At 42.5% G+C, this 20,399-nt stretch overlaps 1 pseudogene; it reads right to left on the bottom strand.

The window, feature by feature from the left end:
• Positions 1-8,089: 8,089 nt before the first annotated feature.
• On the bottom strand, positions 8,090-20,262 carry LOC119302225 (annotated as a pseudogene).
• Positions 20,263-20,399: the final 137 nt, after the last annotated feature.

Below are 20,399 nucleotides of genomic sequence, written 5' to 3'. Positions count from 1 at the left end.
GGCACCTAGCGGTGCTTCCAGGACGTAATTCTTCTGTGCAGCAATGAGGATAATCCTCAAGTTACGGACCCAGTCCGTGTAATTGCTACCATCATCTTTCAACTTTGCTTTCTCAAGGAACGCATTAAAATTTAACGGAACAACAGCACGAGCCATCTATCTACAATCAACATAAACAAGCAAGATACTATCAGGGACTAAGTTCATGATAAATTTTAAGTTCAATTAATCATATTATTAAAGAACTCCCACTTAGATAGACATCCCTTTAATCCTCTAAGTGATCACGTGATCCAAATCAACTAAACCATGTCCGATCATCACGTGAGATGGAGTAGTTTCATCGGTGAACATCATTATGTTGATCATATCTACTATATGATTCACGCTCGACCTTTCGGTCTCCGTGTTCCGAGGCCATATCTGCATATGCTAGGCTCGTCAAGTTTAACCTGAGTATTCTGCGTGCGCAACTGTTTTGCACCCGTTGTATTTGAACGTAGAGCCTATCACACCCGATCATCACGTGGTGTCTCAGCACGAAGAACTTTTGCAACGGTGCATACTCAGGGAGAACACTTCTTGATAATTTAGTGAGAGATCATCTTATAATGCTACCGTCAATCAAAGCAAGATAAGATGCATAAAAAGATAAACATCACATGCAATCAATATAAGTGATATGATATGGCCATCATTATCTTGTGCTTGTGATCTCCATCTCCGAAGCACCGTCATGATCACCATCGTCACCGGCGCGACACCTTGATCTCCATCGTAGCATCGTTGTCGTCTCGCCAATCTTATGCTTCCACGACTATCACTACCGTTTAGTAATAAAGTAAAGCATTACATCACGATTGCATTGCATACAATAAAGCGACAACCATATGGCTCCTGCCAGTTGCCGATAACTTGGTTACAAAACATGATTATCTCATACAATAAAATTCAGCATCATGCCTTGACCATATCACATCACAACATGCCCTGCAAAAACAAGTTAGACGTCCTCTACTTTGTTGTTGCATGTTTTACGTGGCTGCTACGGGCTTAAGTAAGAACCAATCTCACCTACGCATCAAAACCACAACGATAGTTTGTCAAATAGACTCCGTTTTAACCTTCGCAAGGACCGGGCGTAGCCATACTTGGTTCAACTAAAGTTGGAGAGGCAGTCGCCCGCAAGCCATCTCTGTGCAAAGCACGTCGAGGGAACCGGTCTCGCGTAAGCGTACGCGTAAGGTTGGTCCGGGTCGTCTCGTCCAACAATACCGCTGAACCAAAATATGACATGCTGGTAGGCAGTATGACTTGTATCGTCCACAACTCACTTGTGTTCTACTCGTGCATATAACATCAACATCATTAACCTGGCTCTGATACCACTGTAGGGTTTCGTAGTAATTTCAAAAATTTTCCTACGCGCACACAGGATCATGTGATGCATAGCAACGAGAGGAGAGTGTTGTCTACGTACCCAACGCAGACCGACTGCGGAAGCAATGACACAACGTAGAGGAAGTAGTCGTACGTCTTCACGATCCAACCGATCAAGCACCGAAACTACGGCACCTCCGAGTTCGAGCACACGTTCAGCTCGATGACGATCCCCGGACTCCGATCCAGCAAAGTGTCGGGGAAGAGTTTCGTCAGCACGACGGCGTGGTGACGATCTTGATGAACTACAGCAGCAGGGCTTCGCCTAAACTCCGCTACAGTATTATCGAGGAATATGGTGGCAGGGGGCACCGCACACGGCTAAGGAATCGATCACGTGGATCAACTTGTGTCAACTTGTGTGTCTATGGGGTGCCCCCTGCCCCTGTATATAAAGGATGGAGGAGGAGGAGGCCGGCCAAGGCAAAGGTGCGGCCAGGATAGGGAGTCCTACTAGGACTCCAAGTCCTAGTAGGAGTCCACCAAGAGGGGAGGAAGGGAGAAGGAATAGGAGGAGAAGGAGAGGTGGCCGGCCCCTTTTTCCCTAGTCCAATTCGGACCAAAGGGGAGGGGGGGCGCAGCAGCCTTTTTCCTCTTCCCACTAAAGCCCATTAAGGCCCATTACTTCTCCCGTAACTACCCGGTACTCCGAAAAAATACCCGAATCACTCGGAACCTTTCCGATGTTCGAATATAGTCGTCCAATATATCGATCTTTACGTCTCGACCATTTCGAGACTCCTCGTCATGTCCCCGATCTCATCCGGGACTCCGAACTCCTTCGGTACATCAAAACTCATAAACTCATAATATAACTGTCATCAAAACCTTAAGCGTGCGGACCCTACGGGTTCGAGAACAATGTAGACATGACCGAGACATGTCTCCGGTCAATAACCAATAGCGGGACCTGGATGCCCATATTGGCTCCTACATATTCTACGAAGATCTTTATCGGTCAGACCGCATAACAACATACGTTGTTCCCTTTGTCATCGGTATGTTACTTGCCCGAGATTCGATCGTCGGTATCCAATACCTAGTTCAATCTCGTTAACGGCAAGTCTCTTTACTCGTTCCGTAATACATCATCTCACAACTAACATATTAGTTGTAATGCTTGCAAGGCTTATGTGATGTGTATTACCGAAAGGGCCCAGAGATACCTCTCCGACAATCGGAGTGACAAATCCTAATCTCGAAATACGCCAACCCAACATCGACCATTGGAGACACCTGTAGTACTCCTTTATAATCACCCATTTACGTTGTGACGTTTGGTAGTACCCAAAGTGTTCCTCCGGTAAACGGGAGTTGCATAATCTCATAGTCGTAGGAACATGTATAAGTCATGAAGAAAGCAATAGCAACATACTAAACGATCAGGTGCTAAGCTAATGGAATGGGTCATGTCAATCAGATCATTCTACTAATGATGTGACCTCGTTAATCAAATAACAACTCATTGTTCATGGTTAGGAAACATAACCATCTTTGATTAACGAGCTAGTCAAGTAGAGGCATACTAGTGACACTCTGTTTGTCTATGTATTCACACATGTATTATGTTTTCGGAAAATACAATTCTAGCATGAATAATAAACATTTATCATGATTGTAAGGAAATAAATAATAGCTTTATTATTGCCTCTAGGGCATATTTCCTTCAGGAAGGGCATCTCTAAGAAATTGAATGACAACCCTTGCATCTTTCTGCAGAAATTAGCTGTTAGGATTACTTGGCACCTGCCAACAATGGGACAAACTGGAAGACAACAAAGTAAGCATTATTATAACATATATGAAACTCACATGGCCTTCCTCATCGCGTAGAAAAGTATCAAGCTTCTTCCAGAGAGTGTCAAAGATACCGGTTGAATCTGTCTTTCTCAAACCCTCTACCTTTAATACTGTTAGAAAATGTGAGGAAGAGAGAATGACCGAACAGTTTTCTGTATTGAGGAGGAGAGAGATATATACAAGGTTACATGGGCCTGGGCCTCACTCTAGACTATGGGCCTGGGCCTGTACAAGACAAACACAACATATATACTTAACACCCCCCTTCAAACTTAAGGTGGGTCAGGAGCATCTGATACACCAAGTTTGAGAGTGTGAAACCTATGCTGATCTCTAGTTTGTGCCTTGGTGAACAAATCTGTGACTTGAAGCTCTGATGGGACATATTGTAGCTTGACAGTGGATTGTCGACAATGAGATCGAGTGAAAAAGGAATCCACACCAATGTGTTTGGTCAACTCATGCTTGACTGGATCATTAGCAATCTGAATAGCAGCAGTGTTGTCACAAAGAAGAGGTGTTGGTGTATGACATAAGACACGAAGATCATCCAATAGCCAGCGAAGCCATACAATCTCTGCTGTAGTAGTAGAGAGAGCCCTAAGCTCTGCCTCGGCGCTGGAGCGAGACACAACAGTTTGCTTCTTTGATTTCCATGCAATGAGAGATGTACCAAGAAATATGCAATAGCCAGTGACCGAGCGGCGATCAATAGGATCACTCGCCCAAGTGGAATCAGAGTAAGCTTGAAGCTGGAGCTGACTGGAATTAGCATAGAACAAGCGGCGAGATGTAGTTCCCCTTAAATACCTAAGGACTCAGAATAAGTGACCATGATGAACTAAGGTGGGAGCACAGACAAATTGACTGAGAATATGGACTGCATGTGCGATGTCAGGTCTGGTCACTGTGAGGTACACTAGACTGCTGACAATGTGACGATAGCGAGAGGGATCCTCAAGAGGAGTGCCATCAGTAGGACGCAACTGCAGATGAAGCTCCATAGGTGTAGCAGCAATGCGCGTGTCAGTGAGACCTGAGCGAAGAATCAAATCCTGAGTGTACTTTTGCTGGGAGATATAATAACCATCATCAGTATGCTCGACCTCAATCCCGAGAAAATAGCTAAGAGACCCCAAATCTGACATTTGGAATTGTTCACTCAATTTTTTCTTAACAAAATCAATATACCCAACATCATCTCCAGTGATCAACATGTCATCTACATAAAGTAGAAGCAATGTACGGCCATGCTCAAATGTATGAATGAAGAGTGCAGGGTCATGTTCACAAGGAGAAAAACCGGCAGCTTGAATCACAGAACTGAACCGCTCTAACCAGGCACGAGGGGCTTGCTTAAGTCCATAAAGAGCCTTTCGAAGATGACAAACATGACCTGATGGAACCTTGATACCTGGAGGTGGCTGCATATATACTTCCTCATGTAAATCACCATGAAGGAAGGCATTCTTCACATCCATGTGGGAAATTTTCCATGACCGAGTAGCAGCCACAGCAATTAGAGTTCGAACTGAAGTCATGTGAGCAACAGGAGCAAACGTCTCATCATAATCTTTCCCATGAGACTGCTGAAAACCTCTTGCAACAAGGCGAGCCTTGTAGCGTTCCACAGAACCATTTGACTTGGTTTTAACCTTATACACCCATTTGCAAGTGATAGGGACTGAACGAGGAGGTAATGGTACCAAATCCCATGTACCAGTACGCTCTAAGGCTGCAAGCTCCTCAGACATAGCCAGTTGCCACTCAAGTGACACAACTGCCTCCTGATAGGTACTAGGCTCAGAAACAGCCCCTGCATATAAGTCCTTTTTTGTATCGCATTGCTAGAGAAGAGCCGACAGTGCAAGGATCAGTAGTACTGGCTGGAGGAGTAGAAGACAAAGGCATAGATGACTGCGTGTCACATGGAACTTTAGAACGACGAGTGTAATGGAAAGTATTGATTGGAGGAGTAGAATAACGACGAGTGTAATGGAAAGGAAGACTATGTAGAGGTGGAGCTAGTGGAAAAGAGAAAGGAGCTGGTGAGGAAGGAGATGAAACATGTGGTGGAGATGGTTCTGATGTTAGGACAGAGGAAGGTTGTTCAACTATGGACTCATCTAAAAAGATAGGTGGAAGTGAAAGAAACGAGGTAGACTCTAAAGAAGTTGAGGATGATGGTTTAGTGGAAGGGGAATAGAAGAAGGGTTGATCCTCAACAAAAGTGACATCGTGAGAAGAGCGAATGCCGCGAGCAGAAGAATCATAGCAACGGTAGCCCTTATGTTCAAGACTATATCCAAGGAAGACACACTGAGCAGACTGAGCAGTCAACTTGGTACGCTCACGAGGTGCTAAAAGAACATAACAAGTACAACCAAAGACACGGAGGTGGTCATACGTGGGAGGAGAACCAAACAAAACCTCACCAGGACACTTGCCTTCAAGGCGAGTAGAAGGTTGGAGATTGATAAGATAAACAACAGTTGAGATAGCTTCACTCCAAAAATGAGTGGGGACAAAGGAAGAAATCAGAAGGGTACGAGCTGTCTCAACAATATGGCGATGCTTACGATCAGCAACGCCATTCTGAGCATGGGCACCAGGGCATGAAAGCTAAGGGAGAGTACCCTCAGATGAGAGAAACTCGCGAAAAGCAATAGATAGATACTCCCCCCGGAGTCAGAACAAAAAACACGAACAACACTGGAAAACTGAGTATGGACCATATGTACAAAAGCCTTATATATAGAAAACAACTTAGAACGATGCTTCATAAAATAGACCAAGTATGTCGAGAGTGATCATCAACAAATATGACATAATGTTTGTGGCCACCTTTCGAAACAAAGGGGGAAGGACCCCATACATCAGAGTGCACTAAATCAAAAGGATGACTAGAATGAGTAGTGCTGGAAGAGTATGGAAGCTGTATTTGTTTCCCTAGATTACAACCCTTACAGTGAAAACCAGCATCTATGGAAACATGACCCAAAACACCTTGTCGAACAAGGGTAGATAAACGAGAACCACACAAGTGACCTAAGCGATGGTGCCACTGGGCAAAAGAAAACAACGAAGTGGATCTTGATGTTGATGCAGCCATCCGGAACGCGGATGTGGTGGAAGCTGAAGGAAGGTGTAAGGTGTCAAGGATGTAGAGGGATGTGGATCCTCTATGGCGATGGCCAGTTCCAATGACCCTCTTGCTCTGACGGTCCTGCACATAACAAAATGAGTCATCAAAACCAACAAAGTAGTTCATATCAGCAAGCTGGCCAACAGACATAAGATTCATGGACAGCTCTGGAGCAAAGGAGATGGCAGGAACAGAAAACTTGGATGTGCGAAGAGAACCCTGATGAGTAATAGAACAAGGTGTACCATCAGCAGTCTGAACAGAGGCACCATCCCGCACTGGCTGGCAAGACACAAGCTGAGAGTGGTCAGAGGTCACATGGAAAGAAGCTCCAGAGTCCAGAACCCAAGGCTGGGTTGCAGCAACAGCGGGCTGAGAGAGAACAGATGTAGAAGCACCCCTCGCTTGCTGCTGATAAGGAGCCTGGGGTGCACGACGCTGCTGATTGAGGGCCTGTCTAGCCTGAAACTCAGCTAAGAGCTCTGGATGAAGCTTGAAACAACCATCTCTATGGTGTCCTGCCTTCTTGCAGAACGAGCAAACGACAGCTGAAGGTGTGGCCTTGGAGGCACCTGGCCGCTGAGGAAAAGCCAGAACACTAGTGTGTAGAGTCTGCGCAGAAGTAGCCCCAAGAGAACGGAGACGAGTCTCCTCAACGATCAAGCTAGCAAGTGCCTCTGTCAAGGTGGGAGGAGTCATACGACCAAGCAATTGAGTGCGAATGTTCTCAAAGTCTGGCTTGAGACCCATCACAAACTGAAACATGAGAGTCTAATGGTCATACTTTTCCTTTGCCGCACATGACTCACAACCAGAATTACCCTTTGGAACCATGGAACCTAGCTGCCCAGTGATGCGAGTGAAAGCTCCATAGTACTCTTCTATGGACATGTCTTCTGGCTGCCGAGTGTTGTGTAAATTCTGCAACAAGGAGAAATGAAGTGCACTGCTGGGCTGAAGGTAGTGCTGCTCAAAGTACTTCCATATCTCTTTAGCTGAAGTGTGATGCTCAAGACTCATTCGGAGTGAGGGTTCAACACCCAGAATTAAAACTCCCATCACACGATCATTGATCTTTTGCCAAGACTTCCTTGCTGCATCATCATTTGGACTAGGTGGATCATCTGTCAGATGAGAAACAAAACCAGCCGTCCTCAAGACAGTCCGGGCAGAAAATGCCCATTCCCTGTAGTTTGAACCATCAAGCTTGATATCTATGATCAAAGAACCAAATCCGAAATCATTTCTTGCCATAGTGGTGAGCGGTCAGCAGCTGGAAACACCCAATCTGATAGCAGCTGCAGGCAGCAATAAGAGAAGAGCAGCAGACAGCCACAAACAGGAGCTGGATCTGGATCTCACTGGATAGAAGGTGGAGCTTGCTGGATCTTGCTGGATAGAAGGGGAACGCCTGGAGCTTGCTGTAGAGCAGGGAAGGCACCAAGAGCTTGCTGGAAATGGCTGCTGGAGAGCAGGGGAAGTATTCTCACAGAGCAGCTGTGAGGACACACAGAGGAGCTGCTGGAGAGCAGCTCCTACAGGTTGATGATGAAGATGGGATGGGGCAGCGATGTGGTTGTCTCCTCACCAGACAGATCCGCCTGAATCACCTCACCGGCGGTGATTTCATGGGTGGCGGCTGGAAGAGGGACTAGGGTTTGGTCCTGGTCTGATACCATGTTAGAAAACGTGAGGAAGAGAGAATGACCGAACAGTTTTCTATATTGAGGAGGAGAGAGATATATACAAGGTTACATGGGCCTGGGCCTCACTCTAGACTATGGGCCTGGGCCTGTACAAGACAAACACAACATATATACTTAACAAATACCTCTACAGGCACAAGGACATCAGTTGATTTTTTCTTTCTCGAACTGATTCCTATCTTTACTAACTCTACATTCACAGGAATGTTTCCAGAAATAACATTTTTAGCTTGCTACCATTAGAATTTTCTGGCAGTGGGGTCTCTTGCTTTACAGAACTTGGTTCTTCAGGATGCTTGCTACCATCATATTTTTCCGGCAATGGAGTCTCTTGTTTCACAGAACTTGGTTCTTCAAGACGCAGAAGAGCCATTATCTTCGGAACATCATGCAAATCCTCCTTGCTTATTATATAGGCATTCAAGTTTCGACATATTACTGGGCTTTTGGGTGAACCAATAACTACCATATGATCTCCGATTGCGGCAAGTGCATCAGCAAGCACTCTTATGAAGTTGCTCGGTGTGCAAGCCCTCATTTTCAAAGCATCTTCAATCTTCTTAGAGAACTCCAAAGGTAAATCCTTAAATACTTCATTCCTCACAAGGTTACGTGTGACCTCATAGCACTTCCCAAGAGAAAGAGTAAGGATCAGAGGATAAAGTGTAACAACTAGTCTCAGGAGGACTGCTTTGTATGAAGTACTGGAAGGACATGAAGTCTTATGTACCCATTCCTGGAGCATATGCTTGGTCGTCAAGATAGTAATAATTGTCTCGTATATGAAACGGCCTGATAAGTGTGCCACACCATCAAGACCAGAATCTGGGCTTGACTTAGATACCAGGCAGGTGTCAATGAAAGCCTTGCTGGTACGGCACTCCAGCATATTGACCAACAGAGATTTCATCCAGCACATAAAATCATTCTGTACAAAGCATGATGAAGCCAAGAAACCAAGGCACTCCATAAGACCCATATAACATGCCGGGGATATGTAGTCTAGTTCATCCTTCCACTTCACACTTAAGGTAAACTCAAGAGCAAGCTTAAAGTTGAAGATCGAGGATGATCTATTGCGACCACTGTCAATAAATCTCTTGAAATATCGAAAAAAACCTGCCCACTCAGAATTATTGCCCAGGTACTGTAGTAGTCTTGAAAGTAGCACTTCGTCCAATTGTGCTGTATGAAGCAGAAGCATGGTTGTTCTCCCAAGATGCCCATAAGTCAAATTTTTATTTGCTGGGCGAAGATTTGCACTAAGAGAATCAGCAATCAATCCATATGCAGCTGGTGAGTCAAGTACATGCGAGAGGCTCCCCTTTGTCCCATCTCTCCACACAAGAAAAACTAGCTCAAAGAATCGACGCCCGCAGAGAACAAAAAAGCTTCTTAACTTCATGGAACCTTTTGGCATGCTGAACTGTGGTTCTTCCAAAAACTTTTCTATCTCATGTATGATAAGGACAGTTCTGACCAGGGTATACCAAGATGCCGACTTTCGAGAAATTTGAACAATTGACTCCAACTTCTTAAGTACACTGAAACCAACAGAAGACAGCTCATTCATCCAGAAACACTGAGCACATGAATGACACTCGGAGGCACCCAATAAACATCTGTTGCTGTCTTGCTGCAAAGAATTCCTGCAAGCGTTGGAAAGCCAACTTGCATTCATGTTCAGCACAACATATCTGTCACCTTCACCATCTTTTCTCAATCCGAAGTACTTGGCAAAAAGATCTTCATACACAACTGCATAGTCATTTAATTCTGGACCATCGGTGTGGCAAAGATGAGATAGTACTTTGATTATGATCGACTTCCAGCGATTCCAGGCATAAAACAGAGTTTGGGGTGACATCTGGTTAGAGGCCAGCATATCATTACAGCTATTTTCATCTTCAGATCCTGGCCCTAATTCTATCTTGTATCCAGAGGCTCGAGACTGAAGATGAACATCAAGGATTGAACGGGAAGCAACAAGTTCAACTAGTAAGTTTGCACATTTTCTGCCCTCAAGCAAAGTGCAATTCAAACTGGAAAGAGCCTTATTCACATCTGACAGTGCATCAGCTTCGACGCAAACAAAGCAGTAGAAGCACTCAGAGACCTTTTTTGCCATCTCTTTGGCTTTTGCAAGCAACTTTGCCTTCTCTGCATATCTTTTGGGAGGCCACCCCCTACTATTTGAAGACCACAAGGAACCCACAATGATATGGAGGAGGAGAAGCCGTGTTGCATCCTCAAACAAATCTGCCTTCTCGAGTATGTCTACCTCCAGTAAGACATCTCCTTTATGCTTTGCTATTCCTGCAGCTTCTAGGAAATCACCCATTTCCATCTCTAAACTCAATAGTTCATCAATAAGATTTCTAGAATTTAGGAACACCCGTACATGATCCATAGAGCTGAAAGCTTTAATAAAGAGCATCATATTCTTTATGTCACCACGCTCAAAATAATGTTGAGCACAATTATCCAGATACTTCATTCTGATTGTAGAAACCTCCAAGGATTTTGAATTCTCAAGTGAATGTTCCTCCTTTAACTGTTGCACAAACTGCAAGCCCAGATTGTATAATTGTTTTCCTTTCGAGCACATGGAGAAACACTTGGTGTAACATTTAGCTTTCAAAAACATTTCAGCTGCCTCCGACCAGCATTCAGCCCTAGCAAAACAGTCACTAGCTTCCTCAAGTCTAGAAATACCACATTTTTGCGTATAGACCATACCTATGGCAATGCAAGGAACACAATGTTTAGTCAGAGTGCCAGACAGAGCTAAAAATTATCCATATCAAAGCTAAAAATTAGCATGTCTGCAATTTATGGAGGGATTTCATTTCGAATAAATGTTTTGAAATCTGATGACATTTACTTATATGGCAACTTTTTAAGAACAAACTATCATTTGTAAAACGTTATGGAATGATGAGAACTCAAAAGTATGGATACAGCTTGGGAATTATGGAGAGTTAGCAGACCTGCTTTTTTGTAGTCACCTAATTTGATATAGCAAGTAGCAGCTTTCTCATGCATGCCTATGGACTCGTAAATCTCTGATGCTGTTTGCAATGAAGCCTTGCCCAACTCCAATTTTTTTGAGATGACAAGGTCAGCGGTCGCTACAAGTCCAGCAGCTCTTGCCCACTTCTCTCTGTGTGCATCACCGGCCTTTTCGAAACACATAGTAGCCATTTCGAATTGCCCCTCATTGAATAACTACAAAAGGAAAAGAGAGAGAACTTGTGGATGGAATAACAATGGTAAAAGTGAAGAACAGAAAAACTGTAAGTAGGTACACGCCGTGACCCGACTAACAAAGAATTTGTGTGCATAGAACAACTGTGAGACCAAAAAACATGAATTTCACAAGATTAAGAACATGCAAAAAATCACTCAGTAGGCAACATAATGCATAGCATGGTAACTAAAATTGGCTTTCCAGACCAAACAAGCAAAGATCACCAACCTTGGTTCCCCGTAGCCTCCAATCATCACTGCTGCTCCCTGTCTGCATTGCCCGAATGAGGGTAGAATCAAGTGATCTAACTTCTACAATACACAACTTCTTCCAGTAGTCAAACATTGGTCGACATTAATCATCTGTATTTTCACATATCCAGAGTCTTTGCCTAGTGCGTGTGATTGCAACATAGAGTTGCTCCAGCTCTGAACAGAGAAGATAATGCTTGCTTCTGTCGAAACCAGGATGAGAGATCTGCTCCGAGTGTGCTATAATATATTTATCTTCCATGTAGCCGTAGAGAACTCTCCATTTGTTTCTTAAAGGCGACGAACCAAAGAAGTTGTACAACAGCACATCCTAGAAAATATCTCAGAAGTGAGTATACTTGACATTTTGAAACAACACGTTTTACAGTTAAAATATTTTGCAAAATGAACACAGATGAAACTGAATATATAGGCCCATACCTGAAACTCAAGGCCCTTACATTCAACAATAGTCAAAACAAGAGCTTGTTTACCAACAAGATCAATAATTTGTTTTTTGGTAGCATCATCACGAACTAATATGACTTGCTCGGCACCAAACCCATGCAGGTTACCATGTTTACTTTTACTTTCTCCAAAAATAGTCATAATTGCATTCTCATCATTATCAGACTCCAGCAGCACAGGAGCTTCTCCATGTACAAGTCCAGTCTCTGGATTAAGCTTATCAACACTTGATGGGAAAAAGAAGTACAGAAGGCTCATGATACTTTGTGCCATACGGAGGATGCCACAATGTGTGCGGAAATTCTGTGATAGTTGGAACATATGTGAGAGATGGACTCTTTTCCCATGTTTAAGTCCTTCATTAGACGCTTCATTTTCTGCGAGGAATGCAGTATAAAAAAGTGAACGGATATCTTCAAACCTGAAATCGATACCCCTTGCTATAGTCTGTGCAGTGTCACCAGCAAAAAGAAAGCCTTCCTTGATGTTCATACAGACATACTTAAGAAGTGCTATTTGTGTCATGGTGAGATCCTGCACCTCATCTATGTAAAAAAAATCCACCATATCTCCATTGTAGCCCTCAGATACAAGACTGCTGTGAAGACTATTTACAAAATCTGACAAATCAAACTCCCTGGTAGTGCATTTCATACTCTCATATTCAAGGAATATATCATAAATTCTATCTCTCATCTCATTGTTCAAAGATGAAATTCTTTTATCAGCGAGCATCACATAATCTTGTCTGTCCAGTTTGCCAGTATAAGGCCTGCTTGCTTGATATGCGTCCTTTATATGAGAAATTATTTCAGTGAAGACAGTGGACGCATCAATTTTTTTGTCAGGTCTGCATTAAAACGAGGCCAGTAGGAAGTAGCAAATTTTTCATAGGTAACTTCCTTCAATTCAATAAAAGTATGCACTGCACGAGATCTTGAATGTCCTCTCTCAAAGCTAGACTTCATTTCACCATAAAACGCATCAAAAAAAGATGTATGGCATGTTCCATCAAGCATCATCAAAAACTTACGGTATGTTATAGTAAGAGGATAGTGCCCGTGAGGTAGATCACAAAAACTGTCAGGAATTTCTGTAAACTCTTCCAGGTCATCCATGATGTCATGCATGTGAAGAATGCTAGACTGGTCAGAGACATCACCGGTGCCAAATCTGTAAAGGGTTAAAATAAATTGGAATTAATACAAGGATTATTGTTGGTACAAAACATAAAAGAAGCAAAGCGAGTATCTTCATAAGAAATCATTGAACCCACATGCAATGTATAATTTCACAAAAGAGCACCAAGCATGGCTCAGTGGGCTAGTCATGTGAGTGGCTGAGTGCACGCCTAGCCCAGCAACATTCAAGGCCTACCCTCACTACCTCTAACAGAAAGAAGTATAGTGGGAAAAAAATTGAGCCAACTCATGCACACATTTCTGTCCACTTAAATAGTCCTATAAAAATAATTTCCAAAATGGTGTAAACATATGTAATACTTTTAAATAGGGGTTTCAATTCAACTGACTTACCTTTTAAGTTTGCAGATGTGATCTTTTATGGCTGAACATAGCTTTGGGCTTACAGTGATAAATACTTGTTTCACAGAACTTTCTCCTCCATTCTTTGTTGACATAATATTATTGTCATCTACCCCTGATAAATCAGCTCCATCCAAATTTAAACCTTGCGATGCAATCAATGACTGTTGCTCGTTTTGAATCAGTTTCATTGTCAGTACAATGGTTTTTCCAGTGCCTGACCTCCCAACTATAAAACTAGTGAGCGGGAATTGGATTATCACCTTCTCTTCATCCGTCAGTTCAAAGGGGATGTCGATTTCAGACCCATCAGTAGCTGTCAGCAAATGCTTTGCCATTCGAGATGATAAAGAGTAGAATTTCATCAGTAGGAAGCTTTCACTAACTTTTGAATTCTCCATGCCATATGATGTATCCATGGGATCATGCTCTTCATGAGCATCAGCTTTGCAATCCTTGTTATAGCGGATAATATCATGCACAATATCCCAAACCATTGGAACCTCCAGTTTCCTGTTATCCACAACAAAAAGGAGGGCAAAGATTAGAAGAATGTCTTCAGGCAATTCATTTGTAGGCATGAACTATTTACAGACAGTTCATATCTGTAAGTATCAGAGGTATAACAAATCTAAGAAACCTGATTATAGCCCATTAACAATAAAAAAACTCATACCCTTGTGCCTGCACTCTCCTGCAATGATCCAGGTAATCATCCGTGTACATCTAGAATAGATTCTCGAGGCGTTGAACAATCCTTGCAACATTTTGCTGTGACAGTAGGTCCCAAATTCTTATTATCTGGGAATACGTTCTTTCAGTTTTATCAATGTCAGTACTCCAAACAAGATACAAGTCCCAGACCTTGTATACTTTTACAAGATGAGAAACACCAGGCATATCAAGGTTCTTGACTGTTGTCCTCCAACCATCTCCAAGTTTGATAAGATTTTGGAGTACTTCCTTCCTGAGCTGTGGTGATTTTAGTTTGGTGAAAGACTTTCTAAACTCGTCGCTAAGAATGACCTGTCGAATACATGAATACAAAAAATGGAACATGAGAAAGAATGTATACAAGAAAAATGAACATTGTGTACTTCAAGAAAATTAGGAGCTTCACAAAGTAGCACATGTCCTGAAAATCTTATTTACAAACCTCTCACAATCCAATTGCAGAGCAACCAGCCTAGGAGAGACAAGTGAACCACATACATGACTCCAAAAAGTAAAAAACAGATCTATCATGAACACAAAAAAATCACACTATAAAGGAACTGTATATTCAGTAAACCCTAACTACCTGACAACAAGCATGAGTCTCATAAAACAAATGCATATACATGTGGTTTGCATTCTGGGTAATTTAAGTGCAACCGCATATTAGAAAATAAGAAAGTAGTTCAAAGCCAAACTGGCTGAAACCATGGCACTTGCCTTCCATCTGGTATTGCTGAAAACCGCTGATTCAGCACTAAGAAGATCCTCAAGTTCATCAAGGTCTTGCTTTACTAGCAAAACCAACCTACAGATGGTTGCGTCATTAGTGGCACTGAAAATACATTTACGTCTCTCCGCATCAGCAACAAGGTCTGTCCATTCGGTCCCACTTTTATGAAGTGTATGAGCATTCCCAACAATCCAAAGACAGTGCCTGTATGAATAAAGCATCCATCAGATAATTTCTATCATCAGTCTGACATACTTTGAACAGCAATAAAACAAGGGACCGCAAAAAAAATTGATGCACACCTTGCTCTAGAAAGAGCAACATTTGTTCTTCGATTATCAGCAAGAAATCCAACAACTCCTCTCCCGTTGGAACTAACAGTTGATAGTATTATTATATCATCCTCTTCTCCCTGGAAACCATCAATGGACTTCACTCGCACATGAAATCCATCACATGTATTATATTTTTGGCCAAGTCGATTTTTAATTGCATCAACTTGAGCGTTATATGGAGAGACCACACCGATGTTGAGCCCTTGGTCTGTCCTTTTCCAAGCTGCAGAAAAAACTTAGGTGGCATGCTTACTGATCATTACGGATCAATTATTTGACAAGGCTATTGAAAGAATATTCTTCAACAAATTTAAGTTGATTCCGTGTCACCAAATCATTGACATATCATTGCTTTTCAACTACGAAGTCCGATGATAATAGAAGTTACCAAGGCGGGTCCAGGCAATGGCCAAACAACTCTGATAGAGCATAATGCTTCATCTTTCATGTCATCTATCTAATGCTCTCTTTTTTCAAAATAAAAATACATTGTTTACCGAACAGGGCAGTAGAATTGAAATCTAATAAAGTCGGGTTGATGTAATTAACCATATCAAGAGATACACATAGAAAACTGGACTCTCAAACGTACACTATTGTGGTGAACACCTTTCTACCAATGAAGGTCATGCAGTATGCAATACAAGAACGGCAGATCACGTCAGCTTCTAAAGATCCCATGCCCAAGTAGCTTCTTAAAAAATAACTAGAAAGGATATTAAGGTTAAAGAAAGGATAGAGTTCAGCTTAGACATACATTTAAAGATGGTATTGATTAGGTGCAAAACAACAGCAACTTCAACCATGTTTCTGCGACTGTTTCCCATGCCCTCTGTGTCTTCCCTTCCATCAGTGAGATTTATAAACGTGTAGCTCCCAAAAGGGAGGCATGTGTAATCCTTATTATAACTAGGAGACATGACATTGGGACCATCTAAAATCTTCCTCTCATAAAACTGAGCATCTGGAAATAAGCTGATACAAGGATTCATGCGATACTGTATATTCAACAAATGCTTATCAAATTTGAGCATAACCAATCTCTCAAATAAACTTGTCACAAATCCAGCTTCTTTGCATACCTAGAGACAACCAATGAAAGTAAGTAACATTATCGAAAACAGATAAATAACAATGAGACATAAAAGAAAGATATGGCCGTCACATTTTCTATTCTTAGCATTTCAGTATCATAAGTTTATCTTGTTGATAAATGTGCCAATGACTAACAAATGAATTCAGACAATATAAAGAGGGTGAGGCAAAACCTTACTTTGCTTTTAACCATTGCACTCAGCTGACAGTCATCTCCTACCAAAACAACATGTTTTAACCAATGCAGACGTAATGGGATCACCAATTCACACTCCCGCACTTGAGCAGCCTCATCAACAATTAATACTTCGAGGGGTGCAATCTCCATGTGATGTAACCGATAAGAGCTAGATGTAGTATAGAAAAAAAGTGTTGCATTATGTATGCAGTAGTTCTGGACCCAGTTTTTGTTTACTCCAGTGGGTAAATTAAGCGAGTGTAGCAGATCCTTTAGCAATTTAAGGCATGAAGATCTTGCTCCATCCAGTTCCTTTTCAATAGAAGACATAGGTTGTGCACAAACAGAGTTTTCAGTTGACAGGCAACCAAGTCCCCTTTTTAAGCCCTCATCAGTCAAGTCTACGTTGCACAGAAGAGCACCAAAATTTCCAGCATATGAAGCAATGTAGATATATTTATGGCACTGTCACGAGAAAAGCACCTCCTAGGAAGGTGAACCCACAAATTCATGATGCATCTTTTCAGAGCTACTGCTATCACATCAAATTGCTTCTTAACGAAGTCCAAAAAGCACACTGGATCAATTTTGCCATCATCCTCAAGAAGCATATTATACCGTGAAGCAGAGTCTTCAAAAAGGGATATCATTGAAGCTATTCTGTAGTTCCATCCAGACGACGATGAAAAGCATTCCACAAGTTCGTCGACATGAAAATCCAAGAAAATCTCCTGAAGATCCTTGGTGATGTCCATGTTAGACCTGCTTCCCAATAACAAGATATCTCCAAGAGAAGAAGGCAGACCAATGTTGTTAGTGCGCTGATTGAAATCCTTCAAGTTTTGAAGGAAACGAGTGCAAACTCCAACAACAGCAACATTTGTGGGAGCACAAGTAAGAGTTCTGCATTTCAAACACGCCAAGACCCACAGTAAAGTGCTAACCGTCTTGGTTTTTCCAGTGCCTGGTGGACCCCATATAAGCTTCATGAGGTTCACATGCCCACATTGTACAACTGAGATGACAGATTCAATAGCATCCACTTGTGATTGATTAAGCTTAACCAAAAGTAATTGTTCTATGAAAGAAGCCAAACACCCCCCATCCTGCTTAACACACATACCGCAAATATCCTCACCCTGTAACAGAGTAGTCAAAGAGGAGCTCAAAAGGTTAGGTCCCATACTAATTTATACTGGGTAATGAAAATGGCAAGTAAAACTAAAACACGAGTATGCATGTCATATTACCAGATTTGTGGGGGCTAAGAGCGACTTGATTATTGTGAAATTTTCATTCATGTGTGCATCGAAGGTAAGTGCTTTCCATACACATATGTTTGTGGTGATATTATTGAGAAATATTGCATGTTTGAGTTTGTTCAAATCTTCTTCCAAATCAATATTATTTTCAACTTTGACTGTCTCTGAAGCCCTTCTGGTATTCATCATCGATAGAAACCTCAGTAACCATTGCCAAGCAATGTGTGACACCATGGCGGTTTAAGTCCTCTGCAGCTTCAGGTTTTATGCTAGAAAAAATAAAGATGTCACCATTCCTGGCAGAATAAGCCCCAGTAGAGAAACCAGCATCATTGTCCCAAAAGTCCACATCCATAAAGTATGATCTCGACTTTCCTGCTACCTCCATGGAAAGTATTTTCGACGAGGGTGCTCGACTGATGAGTTCAAGGCATGAGCGCAGATCTGATCTTGTTTCTTCAATCAGAGGCACACGGTACGATGCGAGATAGTGATCAAGTGACTTGAAGTTGCAGGGAATAGTCTCAACCTAAAAACAAAAGAGGTCATTTCCAAATGAAAAATAATTATAGCTAGCAAAAGATGATTCTCCTACAGTTCCTTGAGCACACAACAAATGGCATGTAAACAGAAGAGCTATATGATCAATGTCATCTACTGCAAGAATCAGTACAGGGCTCATATCACAAGGAGGTTGCTGTACTCAGCTATATGTTTTCGTAGCAAGACAGTTTGTAATTTCTGCCACCAAATTGTACAACATCACGCATACATATCATTACGATACATGACTTATGCACCTATCATGTTCCAACAGCGGTTTGAAACTTACAGTGTACTCCCTGCGTTCCTAAATATTTGTCTTTCTAGACATTTCAAATGACTACTACATACGGATGTATGTAGACATATTTTAGAGTGTAGATTCACTCATTTTGCTCCGTATGTAGTCACTTGTTGAAATGCCTATAAAGACAAGTATTTAGGAACGGAGGGAGTATTATCTAATAATAAAGTTTTTTGGAGGCACTTGACAAATGGTGGTCACATGATGAAATTAGTATGTCATCATTTTCTACAGCAACGTGCACCTCCAACAGTAACATACGAACCATTCTCTAAAAATAGAATCATGTAATTAGCCCGAATCAGTCACAAATGGCAGCAACAGACAACAGCAACATGCAATTTCCTGAAATCCAACAATTTCTGGGGAAAAAATCCTGAAGTCCAACAGTTAGCGTGCAACAATTATGTGCGTTGCCACTTGACATCAGACAACAATCCTGAAATCCAATAGCTGTGTCATCGTTTTCTACATCACCTATCTGCCACCAAATAAAGTTCTTTGGAGGCACTTGACAAATGGTGGTCACATAATGAAATTAGTGTGTCATTGTTTTCTACAGCAATGTGCACCTCCATCATCAGTAACATAAGAAACATTCTCTAAAAAAAGAACCATGGTATTAGCCCAAATCAGTCACAGATGGCAGCAACAAGCAACAGCAACATGTAATTTCCTCAAATCCAACAATTTCTGATTTTTTTCCTGAAACCCAACACTTAGCGTGCAAGAATTACGTGCGTTGCCACTTGCCATCAGACGACAGTCCAGAAATGGCACTCCCACTCAGCACATGCTAATTAATTGCAGTTATAGTTCCATTCCATGGCACGTGGACAGAAACCCCATCCTAAACCCTAGCGGCCGGATCACACACATCGCAATCTGGAACATCCAACAGCTGACCCAGCTTCGATTACACACAAAAGGCAGCGCACTAAACGCTATTAATGAAAAAAGTCACCAGATTTAAATTAAACCTAGCACAGACACACAGCATACACCTCGCTTGTCCAGAGTTCGTGCCATACACACACAGATTCAGCCGATAAAAGGGTGAAGCCCGCACAAATCATCATCATCCGGATTCCGGAGGCGGGCGAGAGGAGGGGTGAATGAATGGCGCACGGAGAGCACCACGGCGCGTACCTTCCCCCTATAGAGGTCGTCGTCGTTGATCTCCTGGATTGACCAGGAGAGCACCACGTCCTCCAAATCCGCCTCCCCCATGGCTTCCCCCCTCGGCCTCGTGCATCGTCCTAGCCGCTCATGCGCGAGCACCGGAGCAGGCCGCCGTCATTTGGGAGGAGGAATGGAAGGAAGGGGGTTGGTTTGTGGCCTTGGCCGTCTGGACTGGAGGAGGGAGGAGTCGCTTGTGGTCAGTCAATGCAGAAAAGCAGAGCAGATGAGCGATCAATGTGAGGGGAGGGGATCAGACGATCAGTATAGCAAGTGCGCAAAAATCTTTTGCTTGTGGGAGAGGAAGAGGGGATAGAAAAGCAGAGCAGATGAGCGATCAATGTGAGGGCAGGGGATCAGACGATTAGTATAGCAAGTGCGCAGAAATCGTTTGCTTGTGGGAGAGGAAGAGGGGACAAAAAAGCAGAGCAGATGAGCGATCAATGTGAGGG

Source organism: Triticum dicoccoides, chromosome 5A (genome assembly GCF_002162155.2).
Source record: "Triticum dicoccoides isolate Atlit2015 ecotype Zavitan chromosome 5A, WEW_v2.0, whole genome shotgun sequence".
Taxonomy (NCBI): Eukaryota; Viridiplantae; Streptophyta; class Magnoliopsida; order Poales; family Poaceae; genus Triticum; species Triticum dicoccoides.
The sequence above is the reverse complement of the archived record's forward strand: the minus strand, read 5'-3'. Positions and strand labels throughout refer to the sequence as shown.